This window comes from Leptonychotes weddellii, unplaced genomic scaffold (genome assembly GCF_054177405.1).
Source record: "Leptonychotes weddellii isolate Sample4059 unplaced genomic scaffold, ASM5417740v2 HiC_scaffold_11742, whole genome shotgun sequence".
Classification (NCBI taxonomy): domain Eukaryota; kingdom Metazoa; phylum Chordata; class Mammalia; order Carnivora; family Phocidae; genus Leptonychotes; species Leptonychotes weddellii.
Genome location: NW_027695492.1, coordinates 1 through 6635, shown reverse-complemented (window position 1 = coordinate 6635; position 6635 = coordinate 1). Strand labels below are relative to the sequence as shown.

Genomic DNA, 6635 nt, shown 5'->3' with positions numbered 1-6635 from the left:
TTTCTTTCTTTCTTTCTTTATTTTATTTTTATTATTATTATTTTTTTAAAGATTTTATTTATTCATTTGACAGAGAGAGAGATAGTGAGAGCAGGAACACAGGCGGGGGAGCGGGAGAGAGAGAGAAGCAGGCTTCCCGCGGAGCAGGGAACCCGATGCGGGGCTCGATCCCAGGACCCTGGGATCATGACCTGAGCCGAAGGCAGCCGCTTACCGACTGAGCCACCCAGGCGCCCCTAGCTCCTCCTTTTCATCTTTTTAAAGTTTGCTGGAGAAATGATAGTGTTAATATTTCAAAGCGCTTGGGAATCAGATAGACCAGGAACTGAAATCCTGGCTCTATCCTTGGTGTGAACTTTCTCTGCCTCAGTTTCCTTATCTCTAAATGGGTGCTAATATGAAGACTACATGAGATGATATTTATAAAGCACTTGTTCTAGTGCATGGCTACATAGTATAAGCACTCCACAGTTGACAGCTATTTTAATCTTTTTATTCTCTCTCTTTGTTGTTCTTTTAAATTTTGGGTCCCCCCCCCCACCACCACCTCTTCTCCTTTCTGGTCTTTATTACTCAGCCTTCTCTTTCCTCCCCAGTGATGTAGTTAGTGTATCTACGGCCTTTGCCTGCAACCTAATCCAGTGACTCTCAAACAAGGGGCTGTATTGGGAAGGATTTTTAACTATTCAACTATTTTAACTATGCAAAAGCCTGAGGGAAGCCTTAAATTCTGCTGTTTAAAAAAGTGTGTTCAGATTTTTCTATTTTATATTTACCTTAAATCCTCTCTAGAAAAACTAAGACTATACATTAATAAGTAATTCTCATCCCTTCCCCTGGCTTCTCTAACTTCTTAGCACTCAGAGATCCCATTTCCTTCAAATATCATTTCATTCACACACGTTCTTAGGCTTTGTTTATCTCTTGGGTGAAATCAATGACTAATAATTTGTGCACATGTATAAAAGGGAGGGAGTCTATTCTTTCTTCCCTCCTGACCTCTAGTTTTTTGCATGTAGATTTTTGTTTGGCTTGCAGGTGTTATTCAATGTTATTTGGTAAGAGGAAATCTACAGTGATAACTGGTGCCCCCTATCATACTTGACTTTCCCTTATGATCTTAACTTTGCTAGTGAAGACCCTATTTTTTCTCTTTTCTGTATTTCTCTTTCCTTTTTTAGAGAATGTGCCATATTTTATTTTGGAATATGTCATATGTTACCTTGAGAATATGGACTCCAGATAAAATTTGTCCTGAATTGCTTAGTTTGTTCCTACGAAAACAATTAACTAATTGCAAGCCAAATGATGCACAGACTGAGGCTGGCTCGTGCCAATTCTTGGTTTAGTAATTTACTATAGGTTATTGAAGCTATTTGGTGTTTTAATTTTACAAATTGCTTCAAGAGGATTTTATTAGGTAAGATACATATGTAACATCATTTTACAAAGAAGGAAAGCTAAGATACTGATAACTAAGATAGCATGTGGCTTAGCACACTGTGAAGGCCACAGGTCTGGAATAGGATTTCTTGGGTTTGAACTCCAAATTCTTCAGGTATTTTTCATGTGATTTTGAACAAGTTACTTAGTTTTTTGGTACTTTGTTGTTTTTGTTTTTTAATCTGCATAGTGGGCTTAATAATGAACCTTTTAGTTTAGCTCAGAGCCTGGTGCATAAATAGTATTATTTCCTTGGTGATTTTTAATTTTCAGGATAAAACTGTCAAAACTGGTCTGCAATGAACTGAAACATAATTACACTTAATAGCTCAATCTCCATGTCTCGGGACCCTTTGTTGTTGGGTTCCTTTTATCCAGAAAAAGCTGTCCTTTACCTCAGCATTATACTTGGACATTGGGGAACAAGAAGTAGCATATGTATAAAATGAAGTTGAAAAAGAAGTTGATGATTTAAATAAATGAGCATTGTTTCTTATAAAACCCAGGAAGGATAAAGAGCCCCACTCAGTTCATTAACCAGCTACTAAATGGTGTTTGTGTTATCCCCATGAATACTAAATGAATTCATTATGATATGTGCTATTACAGTGAATAGCAAATGAATTCATAACGATGGGCTCCATAAAAATATTCCTAATGGAGAAGTTATGCATTATCAAGCTGGTTTCTAGAGTAACTGAGGCTTACATTTAAATGGGGGAAATAAATAATACCAGGCACAACATGGGTTAGTTGGAGTTATTTGAGTAGGGTCTACAGAACTGAAAACACCACTCATGTCTTGGTGATTATGTCCTTAGCCTCAGATGACTCTCAGTTTTTGGTTTCTGTCCTTTATTATTGATGGCTGATGTCTATTCTGTCTTTGATTCAAAGAGACGGATGCGACCATATGCATCTGGTCAACAGTAAACCTTTGGTTTGTGATGACACAGATTAGGTGAGAAAGCTTGAAAAGTTTTCAACCTTTTCTGTCCAGAGGCTATCTGAAGGAATGGCTACCACACTTGACCAATCTGCAGGTCAGTTGCTGTACATAAAATCCAGTGAACCCCTCATCTGCCCGCTTTTTCTCAGCAGAATAAAATAAATGGTGTACCCTTGAAGTAATATTTGAATTTTATTGACCATCGTAAATAGATTATGAAGTCATGGCAGCAACAAAAGCACAGATGGTGTCTTATTATAAACCTGCAAACTACAAGTGATGAGCCTGAAGACCACTCAGAGGGCACTTGTGGGCCATCAGTGGTCTAGAAATCACACTATGATAGCCTCTCATCTAAAGGTATAATTAATTTCTTAGGAAAAAAAAATTACACAGCTTCTTGGTTCATAATAAAATTAAAATACTTCCAGGGCTTAATTTTCAAGAACCAGCAGTTTTATATGTCACCCTAATTTATTATTATATTTGAGCCTATGAGAGTAAAATTTACCAAGAAGTATAAGAAGTAGAAGAAATAGAGAGCAGAACTTTACTAGTGCAAGCAGTTTAACAATTCAATTAAGAAACATTACTTGCAACCTGTAGTGTGCAAAGCATTATGGGGGATACATAAATAAGACACTGTGGTAGTCCTTAAGAAATTCTCAATATAGTCTGTCATGTACATAGTTTTTGGGAGGGAAATGAAATATTTTAATCTGATGGTAACACATAATAGTGTATAGGGAGCACTCCCAGCTCCAAGAGTTCCCCTTCAGATTTCAAGGGAATTCTTAATAATAACTGGATTTGCTAGAGCCTGGCCCCTGCCCATGGGAAGGAGAGACAGACAATGGAGATGGAGTGGGCAAAGCTCTGAGGTCTGCTCTCTTGTCACTCACAGATCCAGTTCTGAGCAGAACTCTTGTAATCCACCAGCTCCTCAGGTTGAAACCACAAGCCAATCTCTTTCTCTGCACTCTCATGGAATCGCTGCCATGGATAATGTTCTTGCCAATGTGGATTCAGAGGTCCCCATGGATGGTCCCAGGCTTGGAGTCTATAGGGTTGGTCTCCACGAGGCTCACTCGGCTTGTCTTCACCACATTCGGCTCCTCCCAGACCATGGCAACCACAGGCCCTGATTGCATGTACTTCACCAGGCCGGCAAAGAATGGATGGTCCTTTAGGTCAATGTAGTGTTCCTTGAGAAGATCTTCAGAAGCCTGAATGAATTTCATAGCAATCAGGCAGAATCCCTTTTGCTCAAAACACTTGATGATCTCTCCCACCAGGCTGCGCTGGACCCCATCAGGCTTGATGACAATAAGGTACATTCACTGTTGGCCATGGTCCTGGGGATAGAGAGCCCTCCAACTGTTGAGGCTACAACTCCATCTGGTGCCACCCTGTCATGTACATATTTAACCATGATACAAGTTAGACTGGGATAAGACTTAGAACCGATATACACATGATGGAATGTGAATAGTGGCAAAATAACAGCAAACAATTCTATTGATAAGGAAAATGTGTCCTAAGATAGCCGACCAAGCCAGCGAGAGGGTCCCAGTCCTTGCCCCGGGGCTTTTCCAGGTTCTTCTCCCCGCTCTGCTTCCCGCATGTGCCCATCCGGGTTCTTCTCACTGCCCCGCCTTGCAAACGCACCAAAAGCGCCGAGTATGCGGAAGTAGAAGTGTATAGATTCCCCCTTTGTTTGTGCTGGGGGCTCAGATCTTTGGAGATCACCCTCCTCTGAGCCCACAGGCATTAAATAAACCTTCTATCCTCCAAGATCTGTGAGTGCCACTTGGTTCTTCTGTCGGGCAATCCAGTCCAGGTTCTGTAACACTATCGCACTTGCTATGTGCCACAAACTTTTCTAAGCACTTCACAAAAATTAACTCATTTAGTCCTCACAACAAACCTATGAATTAGGCACTATTGTTATCTCCAATTTGAATGTGAAGAAACTGAGTCACAGATGGTGAAGTAACTCAGAGATAGCTAACTGACCAAGACTTTTTCTTGCTTTCCTTGCAGGACAGAGCATTGTTACTGAGAAGCAGCTACCACCTGTAGAAAATGTTGAGGTTGTAGAAGAGGGTGGAGCCACAAGATTGAACATGGATTCCTGATACCATGAGAAAGATTGGACTTTGCAAAAAAAAAAAAAAAGTGGTGTCAAATGTGGAGAGATATAAAATTGGATGATTTATGGAAAGAGGCACAAAAAGTTCAATAATTAGAACATCAATGGTATTTTTAAAAAAGATTTATTTATTTTAGAGGGAAAGAGAGAGAGAGAGAGCATGGTGGGAGGGGTAAAGGGAATCTTCAAGCACACTCCTCGCTGAGCATGGAGCCCCACATGGGACTAGATCCCACAATCCAGGAGGAGATCATGACCTGAGCCGGAACCAAGAGTGGGATGTTCAACCCACTGAGCCACCCAGGCGCCCCTGGTATTTTTAAGTAAGTGGTTCATGGAAGTAGTAATACATGGAAATGGTTTCCAAATTATACCTAATTACAGAAAGAACAGGACACAATAAAGTGAGGATAGTAAGCAAAACCTGCTCTTCTGAGGCGTTTGGTGTTGGTGGCCAGGAGAGTGAGGATGAGATTAGGTATAGGGTATGTTTTAAAAGGAGAGCATTACAAAATAAGCATGGAGTAGATTTAAGAATGACTGTGGGATGGAAGGAGTCAAGGGAGACAGACTGAAGATGTAATCACCCTTTATAGTATATGTTTTGTACACTCCTGGTAGCCTAGGAAATTGGCCAAAAATGCAGGGTTTTTTGTTAGTTATAGTGATTGGACACCATTGTGTGAGAAAACATATGGCTTGATAGTGATCTCCCCTCTTTACTTTTTATTTAACTTTATTTTAATTAATTAATTTTTATTTATTTAATTTGTTATATATCTTCCCTCTCTTTATTGAAGGTCCAGAGTCTGAAAGATTGCCAAAAATTTCATCAGGAAACATTGAAGTGATATTGAAATGGACCAAATGTTGAAAAATTTTAAAAATTCTTCCTGGCTTCCCTAAAGGGACTCCCTGGGTTCACTTCCTTCTCTGTCTTGGTGTTGAGCTAATTTCCTTCCCTCTTTGGATCACAATCACAAATGAAGTAGGTCCATCAGCTAATGAAGAGCTTGAGCTAATTGTTCAATGTTTGGCCCATTTCAATATCATTTCAATGTCTTCTGATGAAATTTTTGGCAATTTTTCAGGCTCTAGACCTTCAATATAGAAAGTACTAAAACACACACACACATTCATACACATTCACTTACACGTACATGCACATGCACATACCACTCTAGTCAATATAATTATAATACACAAAATCTATAGTTTTGAGCAATTTCCTTTATTACCTAAATATATAATATATATTGTGAATCAAGTAACTTTAATTACCTTAACTTTATTAAAACAACAGCATTAGTACTTGTCTAACTTGTTATTTGCACGTTATACTTTCAAAAATGAGGGAACTTATCACATAGCACCAGTAATATGTTAAATGAAGTAAATGTAATTAAACATGAGCTTTAACACATTATCTCATTTAACCCTCGCAGAAATCCCATGAAACAGGTATTATTATGCTGTTTTACAGCTGAAGAAACATGCTAAGTTACTTATCTAAGGTCACACAGGGTGGAGAGGAAAAGCCTGTTCCTGAATGGATTCCAGGTATCTGACTAGTGCCTTCCCCTGCCTTATACTGGTTTCGTTCGTACTTAAAATTGAAAGTAGAAGGCAAGTATAAACTTAAACCCCACTGTGCTATTAAAAATCATGTTTTTTTAGTGTAATGACTTCTAAAAACTGTTCACAGTCTTGTACTGTGGCTTAACACCTCAGCAGAAATAGCTCTTGGCACTTCCAAAGTGGGACCAGTTTATACAGCCTAAAAATGCCCTCAAATAAGGCTACTTAGTAGCAACTCCACTGACAACTTCTTGAGTGTAAAATACAAAGAGAGTCTAGATGGGAAGGAATAATTTTGTGCGGGGGAAATATTATTTTTTTTTAAAGATTTTATTTATTCATTTGAGACACAGAGATACAGAGAGAGAGAGAGCATGAGCAGGGAGAGAGGCAGAGGGAGAGGGAGAAGCAGGCTCCCCGTTGAGCAGGGAGCCCGATGCGGGGCTCGATCCCAGGACGCTGGGATCATGACCTGAGCCGAAGGCAGACGCTTAACCATCTGAGCCACCCAGG

At 39.5% G+C, this 6635-nt stretch overlaps 1 pseudogene; it reads right to left on the bottom strand.

The window, feature by feature from the left end:
- Nucleotides 1-1736: 1736 nt before the first annotated feature.
- Nucleotides 1737-3772, bottom strand: LOC102729090 (nucleoside diphosphate kinase A pseudogene; annotated as a pseudogene).
- Between the last annotated feature and the right edge of the window lie 2863 nt (nt 3773-6635).